Source organism: Equus caballus, chromosome X (assembly GCF_041296265.1).
Source record: "Equus caballus isolate H_3958 breed thoroughbred chromosome X, TB-T2T, whole genome shotgun sequence".
Taxonomy (NCBI): domain Eukaryota; kingdom Metazoa; phylum Chordata; class Mammalia; order Perissodactyla; family Equidae; genus Equus; species Equus caballus.
The window spans coordinates 120,687,474-120,713,681 of record NC_091715.1 but is presented as its reverse complement, the minus strand read 5'-3'; the positions used below and the strand labels follow the sequence as shown (position 1 = coordinate 120,713,681).

The following is a 26,208-nucleotide window of genomic DNA, read 5'->3' as shown; positions in this document are numbered from 1 at the left end:
GCTCTATCTCAATAATGCAGGTTTTTTCAGGTACATTTAAAATTAAATGTCCTAAGAGATGATTAATTCAGGAAAGTTATTGATAATGAACTCATCATATGCTACACATCCTTTGCACCTATGATGATGCCTTATTAAAGGTGTCTCAATCTTGCTAATTACCACCTGTGTTTAAATATAGAGGTGTATAAATACACTACAACCACACAGTGACTGGAAGCCTTCTACACCTGAAATGTTCCTAGCTAACTTAGTTCCTAGCAGCAAAATGTTTCTGATCAACATTTTGAATTTATACTCTGCTCATTGCCCCCTTTAGCATTAATGATTTTCTTTTTTTAAAGCTGTTCTGCTTAATTGCTAGCATTTCAGTTGATATTGATGTGTGATCTCCTGCTCTGTTAACTAGCCCAAAAATATGTTTGTGTTTGTCTGTGTGGGGATGGAATATTTTTCTAAAAGAATATTTAATAAAAGGTATATGTACATTTTTGACATGGATTTTGCAAGCATCATTTACAGAAACATACAAGCACGTCACCTGTCTGCTTACTCTATGCTTGAAATGAATATATATTTTTCTGGTTGTGACTCATTCTTTGTTTAGAGCTTTAAGCAATGTAGGGAAGCATTGATAGAATTGCTATGCAAGTCAAATAAGAAATTCTTTTTGGAAAGGTAGTATTAATTTCATTAATGAGATCTAGCGTGCTTCCTTCCTTCCTTTCTCTTTTTCTTTCTTTCAACTATTTCCAAGAGTTGAGGCACTATATAGGTTTATGAGAAAGGAAGCTCTGAGACATTCACTAAAGTATTGGGAGAGATTAATCTTTACATTCTTTTTCTAAATCTGATCAATTCTTTGTGCATATCCTAGAGAATTATAAGTATAATGTGAAATATTATTCCTTATATTGTTTTTGGCTCTTACAATCTGTCAGTTATCTTGAGCAGGAGCCCAAATAGCATACTGATTTCTTGGATTGGTACTACTTATTACAGATTTACTCTGTGCATGTATCCATACATTGTTAGTGCATTTGTGATTTATCTTTCATGTTTAGTCTAATAAAATGTCAACACTTAGGTGTGACACCATTTATTTTTGGTTTCAAATCCATGAAGTGTTAACACAAGGGTGCTACATTTTTTTCATTGTTTTGTTCTTTTTCCCTATTTGAGTTATTGCCTTGATGAAACATTGGACAACTTGTGAAAGTGAGGTAATTTTAATGTAAACAATTAGAATTCAGTGCAAGGGAAATATTTTAAGGGTAATTTAACACAGAATAGGGAAAATTTTAACAATATATTTCTGTAAAACATAGAATAAAACATGTTTAAGAAAATGTGTAAAACAGCAATAGACATAATGAGACAACACTAGTCTCAGACATTTAGCAAAATACTTGGGACTGCTTTGTTGTTGAAAAGGCAGAAAAAGAATCAATGTTTACACAGAGCTCTGGGACAGTGGGTCTTGAAGCCTCAAGTATTTTTCGCAACGACTCTCCAGATCGCATGGACTGGCCTTTTTTTTTTTTTTTTTTTTTATTGCTGAAGACTTCAGTATTATCATAGTTCCTCTGTGATTACAAAAATAGTTTTACCGTGGCCTACATGGCCCTACATGATTTGGTCCCTTACTGTTTATTGAGCCTTATGTCTTACCATTTTCCCTACCAAACCTTGCTCATAACATTCTAGCCACACTGCCCTCCATTTCGTTCCTTAAACATGCTGCGTAGTTTTGTCTCTCAGGGCCTTTGCACTTACTATTTCCTCTGCCTGAAATGAATTCTCTCCAAGGTTTCTATAGGCTTACTTTCCCACTTCGTTTAGATCTTTGATCAAATATTCCTCAATCATAGAGGGCTTCTCTGATCATTCTATGTAGTGAGTCTTATCATGATTTTTCATTTTCTGTGCCTTGATCCACTTCCATTTTCCCTCTCATTCACTCATCACTACCTGTGATTTTTGTTTATTTGTAATTTATCAAATCTACTAGCATATTAGCTCCATGAGGGCATGGGCTTTGTATCTGTTTTGTTCACTACTGCATCCATATCCCCTAGCACAATGCCTGGTACATAGTAGGTGTTTAATAAGTATTGATTGAATAAATGAATGAATAATAAGGACGTGATGAAATTTTAGTTGGTATAGATTTGGCAGTTTGCAGCAAAAGCCTTAAAAATGTTCATACCATTTGACCTAGTAATTCTACTTCTGGGAATTTGTTATAAAGAAATAGTGTGAAGTGCAGAAAAAGCTTTATTTGCAAAGATTTTCACCAAGCATTATTTGTATTAGCACAAGAAATGAAGGAACTTGAATGTTCAACAAGGGAATTGTTAAGTGATTCATGGTACATCTAGACAAAGTAATATATTATGGCCATTAAAGATGATGTTTACAAATGTTTTATGATAAAAGGAAAACATTTATGTTATACTATTCCATGATAAAGCAGGATACAAAACTATATATACCCAATATATAAGAAAGAAAAAAAAGCCTGGAAAAAGATGCACAAAAGTGCTAGAAATGATGATCTTTGTTTGAGGGAGGTAGTTTATGGGTTATTTTTTTCCTTTATACATTCTGTGTTTTCCAGATTTTCTATAATAAGTCTGTATAACTTTCAGTACAGAAAAAATACATTTACAAAACAAAGAGGAAAAAACTGCAAAAAAGTGAACATTGCCACGTTCAAAGTGAGGTTTAGGTAATAAAGAACAAGGAGGATAAACCTATTCTCTTTGAGAGATGGTGCTGGAGGGAGAGAAATATACCAATTGTAACTGGGGCCCACTGTTCCCTGGCTGCTTTGTTTTATAGAAGTCTACAGACGGGGAAAATAATTGGGATCCACTGACCCAATCCAATCTTCACTCATTGGAGAGCCAAAGAGGGTCGAGTTTATTCTGTCAGGATTTGGACAGGATGTTCAAGGGACATTAGGCAAGTTAAGCCTTCTTCATATTGCTGTGGAAAGCACTAGCAATTTGCTTCATGTAAAACAGAAGTGATTACTCACTATATTTCTTCATGTCATGTAGTAAAAACAATTAGGTGAAGTTAGACTATAGATTACTTGGCTATTCAGCCACAGTCACCTCTAATGGAAAAGAAGAAAAATAGCATTGACAAGTTTTGGCAGGTCTCATCATTAGAAATGCCCATATTGCCAGAAAAAAGCAGCTGCAGCCAATAATGTAAACCTAGAAGTTCTCTAGGCCCTGAGGAAGAGAGTGACAATATAGAGTGTTGCAGCATTAATTGTCTGAAAGCACTGATCATTGTAATGGGGAAACTGTCTTTGTTATTAACACAATTATTTTCTACAAGGTCTTTGAATAAAAGTCCTGTTAGAAAAATAGCATTAGGGGTTTCAAAACATGTTTAGCAGTATGTAAAGATATACTCATTAGTAAAATAAAGTGATCTATATGAAGCCCAAAGTCCCCTGAAATATTGTTAATATAAGTATTATAGTTATAATTAGCATATAATTGAGATATTATTGAAAAACAAGTGCAAACATCTCACTTCCTAAACGAATAGAAATTATACTTATCTAAGAAAGATATCTGTCCATACACACATATATGCATGTTCATATATATGTGTGTGTTTTTTGAACCAGACTTTTAGACCCTTCTGCTCTCTTCCAATTTATGCATTTGATCTGCAATAGCCAATCGCAAATGTAATTTCATTTTCAGAAGCTGAGAACTGAAGGATGTAGAATATTATTTTCTATAAGGACCAAACAAGAGACAGTGGCACTAATTTAAGTCCAGGTTAGATGATCTCTTAATGAGCTGTTCACATTTGGATATTGGACTCTGCTTGCAGGCTCTACCCTCTCTCTAAAACCAATAGTCAGTTCTGTGAGATGCATTTCTAACATTTGTAGCTCCTACTGTTTTTGCTTCTGGTATGCGTTATTTGGTTGCATTCAAAGATGGTCCTGTCAAACATTCTAACTTGTTTTTTTATTAGAGAGTAGCCAGACTACATGCAGTATTAAGACAGTTAACAGTCTCATTTTTGGAAATTAATTCTTGAGTCGAATAAAGAGATAAAAGTTAAGGGAAGTGGTACATGTTGGGAACTGGCAAGTGATTGCAGGTAACCTGGAGTATCTTATATAGATCAATGTATGAACTGGCCTTCTCTTATCATAAATGGGGAGATAGACTCCTAAAGGCTCCAGTTTGAAGGCAATTGAGAAGTAAGCAGAGAAGAGCTATATCATTTTAAAGCCCTCTGTATATCTCACCAAGGCAAAATGCTGCATATACGGCAGTTTAGGTTTTAAAGCATTTTTTGCTAGCCTCCTTGCAGAATCAGCCTGATGGGTATAAAGCCAATTTCTACAGACTTGCTCTGGTATATGTGGAAGAAGAGCCAGAAATATTTTTTTGTAGTCTAGATCTAAGTACTTTCTGAAATGTCTTCCCTTAAGAGATTCTAACTTAGCACTATTATGGAACCACATGAACACTTGAGCAAAACTATGCCTTTTTTGAGCAACATTAACAGTGATGAAAAATGCACATCGGGAAATTAGATTGCAACTAATCAAGAGCACCACTTCAGTCTATTATGAAGGATTTATATATAGTGTATTGGATATGGAGATCATTAGTAATAATATAATACTCTATTATCGTTACAAGGTCACCTTGGTGATCTTTGTCAAAGGTGACAATGATGTTATTGACCTACATTTTTTCAAAATGGCATTTAGATATTGTCTTCTGTCTTGATTTACTATGTAAAAATTTTGAATTGTTTGCCCTTACAACTGAGATTTTGCCTAAAATATAAAAAAAAAATTGGTTTGGGGATTACTTGATTGATAAATTGGGGCCATAAGGTTAATTAAGTGCCAGTCATGAAATATTGGAATGCTAAAGTTTAAAGTCTTCCTTTTTCTTTTCCTTTTGCTTTAATTCACCACACTGCCTTTTCTAAGATGAATTTTTGAAGAATTTAAAACATATAGCTTTTTATATAGTATGAGTTATATATGTTCATTATAGAAAAATTAGAAAATACAGATACACAGGAAGAAGAAAATCATATATATTTTAGATACATATATATCTTTTTATAAACTGGACTTACATTGTAATTACTTTATAATGTGCTTTTTTACTTATCAATATATTGTTAACATATTTCTATGTCAGTAAAATATATTATATGTCTACATACACAGCCACACACACAGATATATGTATGGAGAAAGAGAGACAGAGAGAGACAAAGACAGAGACACAGAGAGGTGAAAAAATAACCAAAAATGTAAAGAAAAATTGCATAATTGCCCCTTCCCCCAACTCTTTCAGAGTGTAATTTAAAAGCAGCAAATTAAAACCTTAGGTAGAAATTATGTGAAATGACAACATCCTAACAATCTCCATATCATACTTAATGGCTGCTTAGTAATCCATCATATGGTTGTTCCTTGATTTATTTAACCAAACTCCAATTATTTGGCATTTAGGCAATTTACAATGTCTATTATTATAAAAAACATGGAAAAATGATAATACATACCTCTTTGCACACATCTCTGATAATTGCCTTATAAAGGTATAAATGTGAAGTAACTGGATCAGAGTTCATATTTTTAAGGTTTTTGGTACCTACTGACAAGTTGCCCTCCATACTTATTGACAAATTTACATTACTGCTGAAGAATTATTTAAAGTTCATATGTGAAACATCTATGTGACTTCATATTGGGCACCATCCTGATCAGAGGGAAAAGTGTGTCTCAAGTCCAGTAAATTAGTGGGGATCATTATACATTGGCACGGTTCCTGCCCTATTGCTCAGTACCAAGCGAGGCATATGGAAACACATTTTACAGTCAATTTTATAACTGTTGAATAAGGGAAGTCATGTGGGACATTGGAAAAATGACTGAACCAAAAATGAGAGGACATGGATTCTAGTCCTGGCTCTGCCACTAATCTCATATGTGACTTTTTGAAAGCCTTTTGACTTCTCTGGGCCTCAGTTTCCTAATCTTATAACAGGGTTGTTTTGAGGACTAAATTAAACATGTATATGAAAGTTTTCTGTAAACTGTAAAGGACTATCTTAATGTAAGAAATTATAATTACTATAAATAGTTTACATTGGTGAAAACTTCTTGAAATTGTGGGCATTTTATCTTAAAATGAGTTGTATATTGAGTGAAAATGGAATAGTACAAATTTGGGAGAGTCTTTGTGGGTGAGAATTCCATAGCCCTCTAGGTATACTCATCTATGATTAAGAAATTCTTCGTTAGCATCATAGTTAATATAATTGTTTGAAGTTTCAAGCAGACCTTTTAAGAAACTAACCCCTCTATCCTTTGTGAATTGCAAAATGAAGTCTTATATTTGCAACCCCCATACCCACTTCCACTCCCACTCCATATGCGTCTCCTCCTTTTTCTCATATAAGGACTGCTTTGGACCTGCTTGTATATATGTTTGAAGGATAATTTGGCCTAATTTGTTTACAGGAATTACAAGGGTGACCTTTATTCAGCTGTCTCCTTTTTGATTCCCATAACTTCTGGATCTATCAAGGTATGTGCATTCTACACTGAAATTTACTTTGAGAATTGAACACATTGCTATATAATGTGAAAAGAATGGAATGTTCCACTCATATAATCAGTTATATTTATTGAGTGCTGTGTAAATGAAATGCATTGTTTTAAACTTTTAGAAACCTATTTGGCCATTGTATACATAAGCTTGTGTCTGTACTCTAATTGTTAGAGAATCTTCACAAAACCAAATACGTGGGCTAGCCTACATATTTGAATGATTCTGTGACCTTTTCTACATACAGCTACTAAAACCAAGAGACTGCTTGACTAATGGGAATATTTACAGAGTATGAGGGAACAGCAATGGCCAGTGAGAATGTTTGCAAACACTTAATAGTTTTCATTGACTGCAAATAAACATAGCATTTTTCCATAACATGGCGAAAATATTCCCATTCAGATAATTTTACTGACAAAATGAAAATTTGCATCCTGAAATGAATGTTTTAATTTTTAAAGAAAATCTCAAGTAAAATATCTGTGTTGACACACTATTGTGTTAATTTATTTACCCTTCTGTCCTTTCTTTCATCTATCCATCTGTTGAGCCATATGCTCAATAAATATTTATTGAGCAACTATTGGGTGAAAGTTATTGTGCCTTTTCTTTTGGTGAATGCCAATGTAGATAGAATTCACTGTGAATATTGAGAGAGTAATTGCTTCTACATTCAGTCCTCTGTTAGATGGAATAGGTGAGGAAAATTGGCCAGATGGGGGAGACTTTTAGATTAATCAAAATCTTCGGTTACCTGAAAGACTTCCCTCATTGGTCTTCATTCTCATTAAAAATATTGGTCAATGTTAAGTCCTTAGTAAGTAAGGAATAGAATTCCAACTTGTAAAAATGTCAAGCAGATGATCTGATTTTTGTGACTTTTGGAATCACTTGATACTTTCTTTAAAGTACATGAAAAATGAAATCCTTAAAATCTTGGAATTTGCACTGCCACTCGAAAAATAGTACAAATACTTCAAGAGTTTTTTAAATTGGGTTCTAGTTAATTGAGATTAGTCTGTAATGGGAATTTAAAATAGAGTTGTCAGTTTTAACTATGTACGTAGTTCTGTTTGCCATTTTTCTAGAGCTGCCGTTAAGGGAATACCATTGCCAAAAAGTTCAGATCACTATAGGAGAGAAAGTAAGATCAGAAAATTAAATGACAGATTAAAAAAGAAACTTACTGAGGAGGGAAATTGAGATTTTTGTATATTGTGTCACTTATGAAAATAATTTTCTTAATTTGGGAATTGTGAGTCTGCCAGTTGAGTTAACTGAAGGTCTTTTTTCATCCCGAGAGGGTTTAAATATGTGAAAGTGATCATCTTCCTAACCTAATGTGATTGAATAGATTGGAATGGAGGAAAAATGCCTAACGGGTCAAAAGAATGCACACTTATGAAAATAATTGGCACTAAATATTTAAAAGGTTCAGAGAGCAGGTACTTTTCCTCCCTTAGAGAGACTACATGGTATAGTAGAAAAGCCCTTGCCTGTCAATCAGAAAACCTGGGCTGTCCTCCCAGTCTTATACTAGTGACATGGTACTCCTCAGGTCATTTCTCCACTCTGAACCTTGGTTTTCTCGTATCTGTAGTAAAAACTTTATGCTGGAGAGCTCCAACTTTCTCCCTTCTCAGTCTATGATTTTTAACAAAATTAAGTGCTCTTCTCAAGTAAGCCAAATGGAGTCAACATTGACCATTAAGTTGGAATACACACACCAGTTGTTGAAAAGATTGCTGCCTGTTTAAGTGGTTTAGTGCATTGGTAATAGGTTATTTATTTATTTTTTATCTTGAAGTAATTGTGTATTCTACCACCACTACCCTCCCCCCTCCCCCTACACGTGCACCAGTATTAGCATTGTACTAAATAGATTCAAGTAGAAGTTTAGTTACTAGTCTCATTTTCCTCCTTGATAAAAATGCTTAACTTTGGGATGCTGTTGTGCTGCTCCTCTGTCAGTCTCTTGAAGTTCAGCAAAACTGTATGGTTTCTCCCTCGTGCAAGGTGGTCATTCAAGGTCAAGCATCTCTCTATAACTTGGAACCAGCCAAGTGCATAACCCGATGACTTCAGACTCCAATGCTTTCAATCTGGCACCTTTCATGAACATTGAGTTTATATTAAAGCATTTAAAATATATTCTCCTTCATCTACATATCACAGCAATAACAACCTGGGCACAGGACAGTGCCTGGGACCAAATAACCACTTGGAGTTAATGATCTGAGGGGGCAGCTGAAGGACCATTGACTCTTCCTAGTCAGTCCTTCATCCCTATAAAATGCCTCTTCCTGAGACGCCAAGCCTTCAATAATTTTTCTGTCTCACATCAGATTAAGTAGTGGCCATAAATAATACCATTTAATACATAATAATGAGAAGTGGTAATGCAATAAAATGTCAACAATTCTAGTAGTATATAGAGGTGGCTATTCTGATAAAACCAAAAGAGGGAGTGGTAAATGAAGTTCATGAATCATAATATTTTAGAAGTGACTTTCCCCTTATTGATTTGAAATGAAACGTGAGTAAACATTCATGTGGTTTAGGGGAACAGTTCCCTTTGTTTTGCTCCTTATTCCACTGACAAATGATCCATTTTAGAAATAACATCTATTTTAAATGGACTTTTAAAAAAGTATATGTTCAGCTCCCCCGCCTTTTTAGCCCTAGATTCAACTTTTGAGATATGTACAGCTCTGAACTAAGTGACAAATACAATTCTACAGATTTTTTTCCAGAAGAAGCATTTTTCATTTATTTATTACTGTGACAACTCTAGTGTGCCAGGCATGGTGCTAAGTGCTGGGGAAACAGAAATCAATAAGGGACATGGTCCCCAATCACAAGCTCATGGCAGAGAGGTGAGAACTGACCTATAAACAGAGAAATAAAATAATCAAGTGATGTAGGTGTAGAATGTATATGAATTTATTTGCTCATGGCATTCATATTATTTTTCTAAATTAAAAAAGATTCACATATCAGAACATATTCAATAGGGCAATGAGATGAATAATCTCAAATAGCCCCTCACTCAAAAAATTTATAGGAAGCACTGGTCATAGTAGGCAGAATGGCCCTCTAAAGATGTCCGTATTCTAACCCTGGAACCTGTGAATATATTGTATCACATGGCAATGGGGAATTAAGATTGCAAATAGATTTAACGTTGCTATTCAGCCAACCTTAAGATAGGGAGATTTCTTGGTTAACTGTGTGAACTCAATGTAATAACAAGGGTCCTTAAAAAGTGGAAGAGGGGGACCGGCCCCGTGGCCAAGTCGTTAAGTTTTCGTGCTCTGCTTCTGCAGCCCAGGGTTTCACCGGTTTTGATCATGGGCGCGGACATGGCACAGCTCGTCAGGCCGTGCTGAGGCGGCGTCCTACATGCCACAACTAGAAGGACCCACGACTAAAAAAAAAAATATGTGCAACTATGTACTGGGGGGGATTTGGGGAGAAAAAGCAGAAAAAAATAAAAGAAGATTGGCAAGAGTTGTTAGCTCAGGTGCCAATCTTTAAAAAAAAAAAAAAGTGGAAGAGCGAGAACCAGAGAGATGGCAGTATGAGATGAACTCAGCCCAACACTGCTGGCTTTGAAGATGGTGGCCATGAGCCAAAGAATGGGAGCAGCCTCTAGAAGCTGGAGAGGGTAAGGAAAAGGATTATCTCCAAGAGCCTCTAGAAAGGAATGTAGCTGTGCCGGCACCTCGATTTTAGCCCATCAAGACCCATTTCAGTCTTCTGACGTCCAGAACAGTAAGATAAATCTGTGTTGTTTTATGCCACCAGGTCTGTGGTAGTTTATTATAGTGGCAATAGAGAATTAGTACACTGAGATTTACCCAGTACAGAAAGCTTGGGGAGAAGTCTCTAGTTGTTAGTGGTCATGTTTGCTGAAAGCATGGTTCATGCTGATCTTGGTGGCACAGGAATATCTGTCTAGTGACCATTTTTCTTGGATATCCATATTAGGCCCTTCCTTTAGAAATACAACCACTTATGAGATCCCTAAAATACTTGATGATTCTCTGATGCTCCCACCCCGAATCTCAGGGAGAATGTAGCCCTCTTTCCCTCTCCTTCTATGGACTACCTGTGCTTCTTCCTCCTTTCCCCTTGACCCCCATCCCTCTGCCTTGATGTCTAGGATGCAAGGTTTGTGGATAGGTGAAAAGTGGAAAATTATCCTTCTTTCATGAGGCACCTACAGCAGCAAGAAAGATACAGGCACTACTATCCTAATAAATTACCTTGGCATGGGTTTTATAACAAACATAAAGTTTGGAAATGAGTATAGTATGAAACAGGAGTCTCAAGCTAGTGGCCGACTGCTCAGGATCAGCCCTCAGATGTGTTTCGTTTGCAACCCAGGACTCTTCTTATCTTCTCTTCTCTCCTCTTTTCTCTCCTTCCTTTTTTTTAATGCTTATAGTTCAGTTCCACAGTGTTCCATAGTGTCTGCCACCCCTTATTGTCTTATTCCTTGCTTACTTGACTTGTGTGTTATGAGCCTGGTTCCTGTGCTGTAGAGGTTAAGTGCATATGCTTTGGGGCTTGAATAGATGAAATGATCCAATTCTGTCACATATTGGCTGTACAACTTGAGCAAGTAGATTAAGTATAATCTTTCTAAACTTCAATCTCCTCACCTTTAAAATGGGGATAATAATTATACCTCAGACCTCATAAAGTTGTGAGGCTTAAAATGGCATGCACATGACATATAAAGCACTTTGAACAATGTCTGGCATATAACATAGTACACGCTCAATAAATATTAACTATCACTCCCACTACTATTATTGCTACTGTGAGGGCACAAAGGGGGCGCAATTAAATCTAGTAAAGGGATGAGGAGCAGGCATCTGAAAAAAGGCTTCGTGGAGAAGGTAATGCTAGCAATACTGGAGCCATTCTGTAAGTGTGAATTGGGGTAGGGCATGGTAATTTGGTATTATTTGATGAAAAATGGTAGGCATGGGCAGATGTTCAAAGCAAAAGAAGCAGTTCTAAGCAATAGAAACGTCAAATTTCCTGATCTCTGAGAGGAACTTCCATCATTCTATATAGCTAAAGGGTGATTGTGGAAAGTGGGCACGAGAAGAGATAAGGCTGGAGAGGTTGGCTGGAGACAGATGAAGAAGGGCTTCTGTGTCCTAAGGAGCATCTCTCTCTCTCTCTTTTTTTTTTTTTTTTTTGTAGGCCGGTGGTTTTCTAATGCTACTTGTGAAATTTGAAGTTTGGTGTACTACCCCCTGAGGGCAACCCTTGAAACAAATTCACCTAGGAAAACAGTTTAAGAACCACTACTATAGGCATGGAGAAACTAAGGAAGTATTTTAATGATCACGTTTGTGATATAGAGGGTTCACCCTGATGATAGTAAGGAGGATGGATTGGAGGAGTCAGGACTGAAGGCCAGGAAACCAGCGAGGAGATAACTGCTATAGGCCAGATGAAAGATGATGAGGGCCAGGTAGCAACTGACAATGGGAATAATAATAAAGGGATAGATTTGATCGGTGGCTCTCAAACTTGTATGGGTATAGGAATCACTTGGAGAACTTGTCAAGTTGTGGATTGCTAGACACTATGCTTGAGTTTCTGTTTCAGTTGGTCTGGGATGGGACCCAAGAATTTGCTTTCCTAACAAATTCCCAGGGGATGGTGATGCCCCTGGTCCAGAGACTACGCTTTGAGAACCATGAGATTTGAGATATGCTAACTATGTAGAACTGACAGGCAAGAGTCACTCATTGTATCTGGAGAGCAGGGGAAGGGTTTCTCGCCTGGGAGACTGGGTAGACGGTGATAACATTCAGTGTTACTGAGATCAAGTTTAAGGTGAGTTGAAAAAAAATTTTCATGACCCTGGCAAGGGAAGGTCAGCTAAAAATCTTTAAACATGGTTTGTAATCAGATCCTGGGCCCTCTTCTGGATATCATGACCCTGTACTTTTGTGCCAGTTTCTCTCACCCCTACCACACTCCCACCCCGACCCCATTCATGCATCTTGGTACCATTCACTTTCAGGAAGTGAAAGCACAGATCGGATGTGAGTAGGATATTGAGCTCCATTTTATACCTGTTGAGTTTGAGGAGCCTATGGAACATCTAAATGAGAGAATCCCCCCAAAATAATTTAAGCTTTAGTTTTTGTTTTTTTGTTTTTAATTTAAGAAAGGTTCTTCTCCTTACTTCAGTTAGGTCATCATCTCCTCTTTATGCAAAATCAGAGTAGTCGAGATATAGGTCCAGATATAGTTAGATTGAGCTTTCATCTAGTGACTTCCTATATATTTGCAGTCCACCCTTCAAGGGTTTCTGAGTGTTAAATTTGCTCATAACTGACAGTGTCCTTTTTATAGTATAGATCAGTGAATCCAAAACATGTTCATTTTTAAATTCCCCTTGAACATTCCTGTGACCTAGCTTTCTCTATATTACTGTTTCACCCGAAAGAAAAATCTAAGTATGGCAGAATTATTCGTGCTGTTAAGTAGGGTATAGTAAGAGAGTATCATGTAGGTTACCCTTTTTTCTTTTCTCCTTTTCCTTTTTTGTGTGTGGCCTATTTCAGTAATGGTCAGATTTTTCACCAAATCTGCAAGCTGTCTCTCCAAGTTTGAGAGTAGGCAAAGCAAAGATCTTACAACAGGATAAAGTACTTACATGTAATGGTGAGATGAGGAATAAAACAGAGCCTATTAGACTTTAGAGGAGCAGTAGAAGTGGATACCAAGCAAGAGGATTAAATGGATAGACGATTTTGTTCCAAGGTTGCAGCTGTACAGGTAAGTCGAACCTTTCCGGCATGCAATATATCCTTATAGATTAGACAGGTAGATAGATAGATAGATAGATAGATAGATAGATAGATAGATAGATAGGTGTAGATACAGATATAGGTATATAGAGATATATAAATTCTGAATTCACTTGTCACTTTATAGTACCATGAAACTGTAGAATAATCTTAATGTGGGGGCAGAAATATGGTCAGATGGTCTATAGCCATTCACTGCCATAAACTTCCTTGAAAAGATGCATTTAACTGTGCCATCACTCTCCTTTGGAGTCTACTCATCTTAGTGGCTGATTACATACTTGTATCTTGTGGATAGGACAGCTATCCATCTACAAGGCACATAATGAACCTTAACTTTGTAGACCCAGTTCATTTTCTTGTAGCATTTAGCACTGATCTATTAAGGAAAATGGAAGCATTGCTCAGTTGGTGCTTATTCCTCTACCTTAAAAAACACACACACAGAGAAAAAACATCATAAAACTGAAGACAAAGCCTTGGGGTTTTGCTAAGTGTTTACAGATAAGCCCTAATCTGAAATGCATCCATGTTTGCCAACAAGCCCCACATTGGATGTTTAGGAAATGGGATCAGAGTTAATAGAAATGGCTCTTGTGGTTTCTGGAAAATCTCTCTGAGCAGATCTTCCTTAGGAGGTATTATTTCAGTCCCATGATGTTGCTAACCCAACAGCTGAATGCAGGAAAGTGTCTTTTGGGTGAGGCAAAGTCCAGCCCTCCATCTCACCTCAATAAATTTGAAATCACTATTTCTTCAGCCTAACACACTTCCAACGTATATTGAGAATCGTACTATATTCTTTTTTTAAAAAGTAAAGAAAAATTAAAAAAACAATCACACAAATTCTGAAATAAGTACAAAGGAGTAATCTAATCCCATGCCATGTGGCACACTATCTGAAGTAGTCAGGGTCTTTTCTATAGGATAGACATTGAATTGGTGACCTTTAAATATTGTCCTACTTTTGCTAGATATCTGACAAATGTCAGTTGAAACTATTCATCTTATATGGTTTTAAATGGCTATTTTCCAAGAACACATCAGCTACCTATTTTGTCCCAGACTCACCAGTACTACTGCGTGCTAACTTTAATTTTAAAAGGTGCACTTTAAGTGATATGGCTGACTATCACTGTGTGCAAAATCAGTCGATTTTGTTCTCTTATTTGCAAAATTCTCACCTGGTTAAATTGGATGGGTATAATTGATAGTGTATTATGTAAACCTTCAATGATAAATGAATATAAAAAATACAAGTTTTCGATGTCCTTTTAAATTTTATTTAATTTTACACACTGCTTTGTTCAGCAGCACCCTGATTGATGCTTGAATATTTTGTATACTGTGTATAAAAACAAAATGAAAGCTGCCTTTATGTGCATGCCCTGATCCAAGCTTATGTCCACACATTGTATGATGTGAGTGCCACCCATGAGTACTAATTTACACCAAGCTTATAGTTTTATTCATAAGAGAGCACATGAAGTTACAATTCATTTTATTGTTGACAATAGTTTGAGGAAACGGAGGAAGGAGCTCAAAGAAGACTGTTTGGTAATTCTGAGAAAGGCTGGTTTTCAGTTAAGTACATTTTTGTAAGTCATTTTGTCATTTGGTAAACACACAGTGATTATTCCTTCAGACAGATGAAATATTCATTAGAAAGAGAAGTGAGGAAATCATAGTACTATTAAAGAATAGGGAGGGAGTGGGAGGCCTGTCAAGAATATTCTGACCCCAGGAAAAAGAAATCAGAATCGCCATAGACAGGGACTACGGAATGCAAACTTTTTAAAAGGTTATTTCCGTAAAGTCTGAGGAAATCTTGGCCTCCATTAGGATTTTTGTCCCTGAGAGCCTAAACTGTAAGTACAGTATCTGCTTTGTCTGCAGAATAAAAAAGGAGATCTTCTCTTAATCATTATCCTGGGAGCTGAACATCCTGCTACATTTGAATAAAAATGCGTACTTCATTACTGATGGGAACACAGAGTTCCGTGTACCAAATGATTTACAGTAGAGCTTACTGACAGGGCTACCTTACAAATGAACTGGCTGTTTAAAAGAATACTAGTTGTTAATGTGTTTAGTACCAAATGAAGTACATAATGCCCACAAATTTTAAGAAATCTACCAAATGAGTGCTGTCTGCTAAAAACATAGTTCTATCGTACCCTTAGGTAAAACGGAAAGTGATGACGTAGAAAACAGAATTCTGATGGCGTTGACAATACCATCAGGTTTTTTCTGTAGTGAAATCTCTTAAAATGATGGGAAACATAGAGCTATGAAATAACTGAGCTGCTGAGGACCTTGAGAAATCATTTGCTCTAGGCTTCTGCTTTCCAGCATGTGAATGTCTGCATAAAGGGTAGGAAAATCATCTTGTCAGCGTTATGAGTACAGAATTCTTTCTTTAGCAAATATATATGGCATTTGTGTGTCAGGCACTGTTGTAAGCAGTTTACAAATATTAACAGGGCACATTTGTCCTGGCACTGCTTTTCCTTTCTTCTACTCTTTCTTTCTCTTTCCCCTTGTTTTTTCTCTGTACATCTTTTCCTGTTCCTTGTCCACTATTTATTTCTCACTTTTGCCATTGACCTTCGTTAACGCTGTTCCAGGCTTGTTGGGGCTCCCTAGTGTAATGAGGTTACTGAACTCTAGTGTAAGCCTTTTTTTTTTCCTCATTGCTTTTAAGAATGTCATGTAATTTAAGTCAAATTTCTTATAAAGATCAAAATAGATTATATTATCATTTTGCCTTCATCTCTGTGAGTTATCATTTTATCGTGGAAGAAAATAAAATTGGCCTAGAATAATTGGATGTCCATACAGCATTGACAGTTACTTCTAGTGTCTTAAGATCATTTCTTTAATGATAATACTTTTGGATAAGATTAGAATTGGAAAGAGGACTGCATATAGATTATTCCTCAAATAATAATTTCCCATTTTAAATTTCCAGTTTGCCAAACCACATGAGAATCTTCTCTTTTTTCTCATTCTTGACATTTGACAAAAGAGAGTGAATATGCTTTCTTCATTTTTTATTTTCTCTTCTCATTTTTGAGTTTGTGTTTTTTATTTTATAAACTTAGTAGGTCTTTATCAGTGACTTCTCACCTTGTTCTTTCACTTTTCTGTTTAGGACATAGATAATCCTATGGGACTGACATACATGTATTTTAAATAGTAGTAGAAAATTCAGTTTTTAACCTATTTTAAAAAAATTATGTAGACTTTTCTATGTATTGCTTATTGACAGGCGTGTGTGTGTGTGTGTGTGTGTGTGTGTGTGTTTGAGAGAGAGAGTGATGTAGCAAGTTATGAATAATTGCTTTATGCCAAAAACTGTTCTATTTGTTTCATACCTGTTATCTCATTTAACCCCTGCAGTAACTTTATGAAGCCTGTACTATTATCATCTCCAATTTTAAAGTTTTGAAAACTGAAGTCAAGAAAGGTTAAATGAGTTGGTTAAGTTTACATAGTAAATAAATGGTATGGCCAGTATCTAAGTAGGGTTTAGCTACTATTTTCTTATATCTCCATTTGTTACTAAATCCATTAAGAGAAAAATTGTTTTTTTAAAATTTGACTTGTTTTGCTTGTTCAGGTGCCCAAATTTAGGAATTCCTAAGTTAAGGCATCTGAATCTTGGGCCAGACCTCTGGATATGGCAGAAGAATGTCAGACACATGCGCAGAGAGTGTTCTTGTTGTGGAATACTTCAACTAAAGGATCCTAATGTGACCCCTCTGAAGTATGACTCTTGTAGATATATTCTGAAGTATAGTCTCAAAATATTTGCAGTAGCCAAAATAAATAGATAAATAGATAGATGGATAAAGTGAGTCAGAGTAATCTGATTTTCTGGTATCCTCTAATTCTTTGCCTACCCATATCACCATTCTGAGAAGAAACTGTCTTCTCTTTGTCTGATATCAGTGTTGTTCATTTCCCATGAAGCTTCCTTGAGTAAAGAAAATGGAGATTTCTTCTTGGATTATTTTCTGCTTCCTATACTCAAACTGTGGATATACTTAAGATCCATTACTTGTTTTTCTCCTTCTACTTTTTCTTCCTTTGGGGATTTCACCTACCTCTATGACTCTATCTGCTATTTCTTATATAAATGACTTTTAAAAACCTATTTCTTATACTATGGTCTCATGTCTCCAACTTCCTGCCACAAGTGTATGCTTGGATATTCTGCTGATATCTGAAACTCATCATGTTTCTAAAGGTAAGCACATCATCTTTCCAAGATCCCTGGAAAGAATCCAAGATCCCAAGATCCCAAGAAGGGTCCCCTGCCCACCTTCTCAGTTTCTGTCAGTGACACCATCATTCTTCCAGCTACTCAAGCTTAAAACCTTGTGGTTTTATTTGCCCCCTTCTTGTACTTTGCTTTCTTTATATAATCAACCACTATGGCCCATTGGTGCTTCATAATGTCTTTTACTTCCCTCCTTTCTTTTTTGTACCACTGCCATGAGCTTTACCCTTAGTTTAGACAGTTTAACATCTTGCTCATTAATCCCCCACTGAAGCTTAGTCTATCGCCTTGCCCATGGCAGGAACTCAGTGTATTTTGGTTTTGTGATTGATTGAGGCACAGGTTACCTCCTACCTCCAGCAACAGTGAGCAAGTCATTTTTGGAACCAGATTTTTTGGAGTCCATCTTTTCCTGCGTGTGTGCAATATCCCTTTTGTAGCCAGTTGTACACATTTTATCTGAGTCAGTATTATATATCTGTCTTTCATGAGCTAATTTGGGGAAGGGGACTTAAACTGATCTCAAATTAATGAGTTCCAATGCTTTGGAGGGACTATCAGTACATTTTATCCAATGAGAGTGAGATAATAAGCTTAATGACTATGGAGACCATAGAGACTTCATTTGCTGCCAGATCCCTAGTACCTAGCTCTGCATCTAGTAGGTATTTACAAATATGTATTCGATGAATTAATGGATAAATGCCAATGATAGTGATAACTATGCTGTGCCAAAACAGGAGAAGAAAAGTCTCCTGATGACTTGCCTCATTCACTCTAATATATTAGACTGAGGGGATTGTACCCAGCATACTGAGATTTTTCCACATAGTCATATATTTAAGGCAATAACTGAATCTTTAAGTAAAATTTATGTCCATGCTAAATTATGCTTCTTGTGGGATATCATGGCATGAGTCTACTTGGGCACCACAAATTATATTGATGGGCTGAAATGTGTTTTCATGTCTGTTTGTAAAATGTGGAATATTATTGAATTACTTTAAGTGTCATGTTTGAGATGAGTTTAGGCTGGTTTCTTTGGGTTTGACACATTTCAGTCTGTCATCCTGTCCTTAGAGATGTTGAAAATTAAATGGAGATACTTAAATAATTTAATTTATAAGTTTGCTTACAGCTATGTGGTTTATCAAGCCAGATGTCGGTAGCCTAAGTTTCTTGCAGCTCAGATGCTGCCAGAACATAAATTAAAGTTGTGTTTACATGCCAGGGATTAGCATGTAAAAAAGAAAGAAACTTTCTTTCTGATAGACAATTTCAGTGTAGTCATTGCTAGGAAGTGCCATTTTTTAAACCACTGGCTAATTTTGAAAAAAGAAAAAAGAGTATGATTCATTCATAAAACAAGCTTAATTATATTTCTGGGGAAATCCTGTTCCCTGATGACGTAACTCACATCTCTATAACACAAAGTCTATAATAGAAATGTTATTCTGGTTTCGCACTTCCCCCTCCCCAGAAGTTGTTTCCTGTTGTTTAAATGCAATAGATTTACTCAAGTTTTTATGGTTATACTGTCAATATTTCCAGTTTCTCTTATAAAAATTTGTCTAGACAGTGTTTTAAAAGGGCATTTTTCCTAGCGAGAAAGTATGCATCTGAGCTCATCTTCCTTCACATAAATAGAAAACAAACAGCCTCTATGCCGTTTAAGTAAGGTGGTAGGAGAGAACTTGAGGTGATAGGAATGATGAAGCATCTCTCCCAGCACATCCACTGTGGGACCTTGGGTAAGTCAGTTGCTCTATCTGGGTTTATTTCTTCTCGTATAAAATGAGGAGTTTAAGCTGAATCATCTCTCAGTTTCCTTGTGTGGTTTAGAATTCTTTGAGATGTTTTAAAGTCTTTTTGAACAACAAATGTCTTTGAGTGGATTCTGACTCCAAGTCACCCTGTGTATAACAGAGTGGAGTCCTGCCTGGTATTTTTGCAACATCCTCTCACCTTCTGGCGCTATATCAAACAATGCTCCTCTGCTATTCATAGGGTTTTCATGGCCAATTTTTTTTAGAAGTGGGTGGCTAGTTTCCTCTTCCTAGTGTGTCTTAGTCTGGAGCTCTGCTGAAACCTGTCCACCATGGGTGACCCTGCTGGTACCAGTAGCATAGCTTTCAGCATCACAGCAACATGAAGCCACCACAGTATGACAACTGACAGATGGGTGGTGTGGTTCCTGACTGGGAAACAGACCCGGCCCATGGGGGTGAGAGCACCGGATCTTAACCACTAGTCCACCAAGGCAGGCTACTAGACCACCCGGGCAGGCTTTTAATGTCTTAGGCAGCCTTTATTTCAACTCTCTTTGCATTATTAAATTCCTTCCATCCTTTAAGGCCCATGAAATATTCCAAGCTGCATGATTCTAACTTGACTTTCCCATTTTTGAATTTCTACAGCATTTATACAGTCAGAATGCAGAAGTTTGTATGTTTATGTAGTCATATTTTATTTTCTAATTATTTTTGTGCGTTGAAATTATCTCCCCAACTATATTGCAAAAATCTCAAATACAGGAACTATGTGTTACGCCTCTCCTATTTTTTCCTTTAAATCTATTACATTTTGAAGTACATAAAATTATTAATTGATTTGGATGAGATGTGAATCACTTATCACCTGAATTGAAAGAATTTGAAGTATGAATAAAGGAAGCCTCTGTTCATGAGAAGCTGATTCGTTTGGTAGCTAAAAAAGGGTATAAAGGCCTCTTCTGAAATTTTCGGTCTAGAGCCCTTAAATTGAATTAATATTCCAATCAAGAAGGATTTTTTCTGGGTCTTTAGATCTGGGGATTCCATTTACAAGAAACAAGTCCCTGTTGGCAGGAAAGAGCTATTTTGATCATTTTTCATTTCTGGACCTCTAATATCAACTTTCTAATCCAATCCAGCCAATATAAATTCAGTGTACACTATGTGTCATGTACTGTGATAGCCACTTGTGATGGGTTAGAGGAAGACTGGTGTGTGTAAAGATTGATAGGACACAATTTTTGTCCTCAAGGGGTTCACAGTGTAGAATTTGGGGTGTAATCGACATAAAAACAAACAAACAAAACCCGCCTATAATATAATGTAATAAGAACAATAATAGAGGTATATATGAAGAGATTTGGAATCACAGACAAGGAAGCTTCTGACTGTATGTCATGTTTTATATCTGGGAATATACTACAGAAAGGTGACGTTTATTTGGGCTTTCGTAAATGACTAGGAACTTGGCTGTTTGAAAAGGTAGGGAAGTGAATCTAAGATGGATATATTAAAATAAGTAAATGCATAAAGGCATACAATCTATGGTATGTCTGAGAGACCATCTGGTATGGCTAAATTTTAGGATGTTTAGGGAAAACACTTCAGAAGAAGGAACTGGAGTAGCAGGCCAGCTTCCTAGCTTATTACTGATCTTCCAAATTCATTTAATTCCCTAAAGGATATATATCATAGAACATTTTCTAAAAGTAATGAAAGTCGTGGAGTGGGGGAGATGGTATACAAGAGGAACTTGTGCAAATATATCCCTTTCTGCCATGAAATTTTCAGAATCAACTTCTTCAACTGTCATATTTACAAGACAGTAATCTTTTTGCCCTTTTCACTTGCATGTGTATTGGAAACGAAGAGATTGTTTTAATTCATTTTATGACTAATTAAAATAGAAAAAATCCCCTAAGAATGCATCTGAAACTGAAATCTTACAACTCATAGCAGTAGGCAGCAACACAGACAGCTGACACTACATTGCATTCAGGCTTGAATACAGGAAACTTCAGCAAGTTTGGAATGAGGACCTGGCTTTCCTGTGTACTTCTTCAAGTCTCAGTGGTGGATATTTCCTATTCCCCCAGGCAACCAGGGAATTTCCATTTACCCTCTTCCTTTGTGTCCATTCCTCGAAAACATAAAGCCTACTCTCAGCAGAGGAGCTGACAAACTTAGTCATTTGGAACCCTAAGCAACTTGAGGCTCTGTGGGATGGTCTCCCACTGCTGTTTGTATTTTAACAAGGGGATAAAGGCCTTGCTTAACTTAAATAACAGACTTTATTTCCTGGTAGCTACTACCTCAACGCTGGCAAGAAGTCACTGAAAGCACTTCATATCCTTTCATCTTCTCCGATATATATTAAGCTACTTGAAGTTTGATATTTCTTGCAACTAAAATAAGACTACATAGCCAGATTTTTATAACAAAAACAGTATGAAGGATTTGATTCTTCACACTATTTCTCACACTTACTGTTTCCCTTTATAGTAAGGAATAAACAATATTTTAGTTAGAGAGAAAAAGAGAGTGAGAACAAAAGAAAAAAAACTGAATGAAGAAATGATTTTCTGAGACTTGGGTTCTTTCCTGTGGGACCTTAATTTTGCCTTCTCCTACATGCTTCTAAGTTTGAGAAACTGATTTTTGATTGGCAAGGAGAGTGTTAAGATTTTGAATAGAAACTTAGCTATTAAAAGAACTGTAATTTATGTAAGCAAATTAGCATGGGCTCGGGGTGTTTAGTTTTGAGATAAAACTAAATCTATTAAAAACTATCTGAGGGTCAGATATAAAATAGATATCTCAGTTCCTTTACAAGCAAAGCCATAGCCTGACTGAGAAGCAAATTAAGGAAGAGGAAAATAATTCTGATTTATACCCGCCATGTGTGGCCACCATAGCCAGTTAGTTAGTCAGTTCATTGTAATTGGATTTCTGAATTATTTTTCTTCATCCTACATTATTGCCATCTTTAAAAGGAATGTGGTCATTTTTCAGCTTCATGCATTGATAAGTAGGTACACAACTCCCACTGTTTTTCACGTGTGTCTAATTTTTGCCACTCTGCTGAAAAATATGTGGCAAAACAAAAGTCAGTATATTGTGTTTTACTTCCTCAGTAGAAAACAGTTTCAGCAGGAGGTACAGTATAATATCTAGTGCTTGCAAGTAGAAACGATTTATTTCAGCCTGCAGGTATGCCTGTGGTGTACTTGGTTGGGTACTAGGTATGAGAGAGAAGCAAAGCAAAAGATGTGTCTTCTTCCCTCAAAGTGCTTATCCTTTAGGATGAGAAATATGATCTGTACACATGCAGGGTGTATTGGTTTTCTATGGCTGCATAACAGATTATCACAAACCGAGTGGCTTCAAAGAATGTCGATTTATCTCACAATTTCTGTAAGTCAGAAGTCTGGGCGTGACTTAGATGATTTCTCTGCTCAGAGCCTCACCAGGCTGCAGTCAAGGTGTTGGCTGGGCTTGTTCTCATCTGGAGGCTAGACTGGGGAAATATCCGCTTCCAACTCCCCTAAGTTGTTGACGGAATTAATTTATTTGTGATTGTACAACTCATGGCAGCTTGATTCTTCAAAGCTAGCCGTGGATAAAGAGAGTCTCTGCTGCCTCAAATCTCTACCTTCAGAGATGGCCTTAACCTTCTTTAAAAAAAGGCTCTCCTGACTATGTCAGGCCCCCTCAAGGTAATCTCTTTTGATAAAGCTAAAGCCAACTTATTTAGGGACCCTAATTATACCTGAAACATCTCTTTGCCTTTTCCATATTCTATAGATTAGAAGCAAGTGACAGGTTCTGTCCACACTCTAGGGGGAGGGGACTACATAAGGGCATGACTTATTGAGTGTTACCGTAGGATGTGTTTGCCACATACAGCAAACACTAAATACAAGCAATGACAATAAAGTACCTTGATACAGACAACAAGTCTAAGTGGAAAGTGTGCATAGGGACTGAGGGAATATAGAGAAAAAGAGTGATCCCTGCATGGGAGTAGTTCATTCATTCAGCACAAGTTTATTGTGCACTTACCATATACCAGGCCCTGTGTTAAGCTCTGAGGCTGAGATAAATACTGAATGGCAAGTACCTTAGGTTACTCAATTCCAGAAGACTCCAGAACCCTATTAGATGTATTTGTCTGAAAAAGAGGTACTAAAGAAATAGATGACAATAAATATCTTTACTTATAGGCATGATTTCCTTATATCTTGGTGTGGAGGTACAGTAGAGATACATACAGATATATAGACACAGACACACACACACACAAGCATGTCAACAAAGCACTGTAAGTAAGTTTGACTGAATGTAACGATCTGCAAATACATCCCCTGACACAAAATTGTGTTTACTTTATTCTGGCTTCTTTATTTACTTTGCGAAGAAGGTGGAAAATTGTAATGATCAAGGCCGGGGTTTTGAGATCTCACTATAGAGTCTATTCAGGTAATGCATGTGGTGAGCGAAGAAGCTTCTCTGATCAGTCAGTGCATTTAACATATCACTCACAGTTTGTTTGAATCTTTTTTCTATTTATTACCTTATTGGATCTGAACACCAGCCCTATCACATATGCAGAGCAAAATTCTACTCCCACTTTACAGAGGAATTCCTTGTTGAGAATTAGATAAGCAGGGTAGCGGAAAACAAGGGCTAAAACCCAGGTCTTTTCACTCCACATTCGGAGATTCCTATGTAATATTTATGACTTAATAGTAAGGAAGAAGGTTGGAGGAGAAAATAATATAGACAAAAAAAGTATCCAGATTCTCCCGTTCTGCCGTGTGATAGAAGATTCCCCCTCTTATTCTGTGTTTGCTTGGTCCTTTTTTACCTTGTTAATTTTTAAGCCCCAAGTCATGGAGGCTGGAGTCCTTTATGGAGTCAGAGTATTCATACTCAAGAATTTATGAAAATAAAAGTCGTTGTCCCTAAAAAGTTGCCCTTGAACCCACCTAGAAGGACCACTTCCTACGAATTGGCTCTCTGTGCCCCATAAGTTTCTTGATCTCTCTATTGAGAGTGCAAACGAGCTTGCCATTTCCATAGTGACTGTAATGATGTGAACATCTGCCCATTGGGAGTGAGACTGGAATCACCAAATCATTTCACGTAGGCTATTGCGCAACTGACAATTACGATAATAAATATCAAGACACTGCTGTCTGCTTGTTCAAATCCACTTTGGGATGTTTGCGGTTCATCTAATTTTGCCCCAGATTTTATGTTCTTACTATTTTCAGGCTACTTTAGGCCAACCATTTAGTCAGTTTTTCATTTTGTAGCCTTACTGTCTGCATCCAGGATTTACATAGTATACGGGAGATAGTGCTTGGTCACCTAAGGCTGCCGCATCCTGTCAATGGGAGATTACGTTGAGCACTAAATCCTGAGAGGAGTGGACATTTGCTTCATATAGGTATCTCACAAGTTAATTGCAAAGGCCCTTTCATGATTCTATTGCAATGTATGTTTGTTTTCCACAGGTGAAACTCAGAGATTAAACAACAGTGTCATATCTGACTGAAGCTAACAGCCTCAAACCAGACTAGTTATGGAGATTTGATTATAGGGAAATGGAATTTATGATTCCATAGTTATTTAGATCCAAGCTAATATGCAATTTTATCTGTTTTCAATTATTTGTATCTCATTTCACAGACATGTTAAAGATATACCAGCCCCTAACCCTCACACCCAGCCATTTTTGGTAGCCTGTTTCTCTAAAATTCTCTTTATAAGGTTAAATTTAAATTTTTCTAGTATCTCAATATTTAATATGTTATAGGATAAACATAATGAGCCTTTCATTTTACACTATAAGTACATTAGACTAGTAATCTGGGTCTTTGAATTTTAATTGCTGACTTTATTATTAACTAGCTGTATGACATTGAGAAAATCACGTAACTTCTCTAGGCCTTGGTTTTCTGGTTTATTTCCCAAGGTTATTGTGACAAAAAATCAAGACTGTGTATAAAAAAATACTTTGCAGAAAATGAAGTGCATTAATAATAATAGTTATTAGTAATAATTGCAAATGTCATTAACTTGGTTAGTGTTGCTATTTAAATTCATCATATGGTAAAATTTTTGTAAGTGATGTTCACTCCCTAGTGTGAATATGGGCATTCTTAAATTAGCATTGTTTCATTTCAACTTAAATGTTGTTTTCTAATGAGGTTATGGTGTTTTACAGTTAGGTGTAAATGAAAGGGGCCCAGTTTTTCAAAGGTTCCTAATGATATGTTTTTTATAGAAGGCATTATATGTTGTTAGATTCTACTCCCTAACAAGTAGGGTACAAAATGAGGAACAGATATTGATTTGTTCTGCTTGCAATGCTATTATGCATCTATATGCATTTTCAAAACATGCTCTATCTCATTACAGATCACATGTGCAAAATGCGGGTGCCATCGACACCAAATCATTTGAGTTATTCTTTACTAAAATTATTTTTGGCCCTAATGGCAAGAGTTGTGGCTCTCGAAGCACCCAGAAAGTAACTCAGGCCAACTATGATGGCTTAAAAATGTGATTACCGTATTAGTTTATAGCTGCGATAAAATATATGGTGAACAGGGAGAAGACAAACTGTTTTCCAAAAGAAATCTCCATGTAATTTCCACTACCTGAGTTCT

General features: G+C 36.5%; 1 protein-coding gene across 2 annotated transcripts in view; it reads left to right on the top strand.

Moving 5' to 3' along the window:
* The window catches only part of TENM1 (teneurin transmembrane protein 1), a 735,241-nt gene that overhangs the window by 7,502 nt on the left and 701,531 nt on the right, over positions 1–26,208 (top strand). For both annotated transcript variants that reach the window (XM_023633984.2, XM_023633980.2), the window contains exon 2: positions 6,539–6,605. The gene's annotated coding sequence lies outside the window, so the exon portion shown is untranslated. The remainder of the gene's footprint in view (positions 1–6,538; positions 6,606–26,208) is intronic.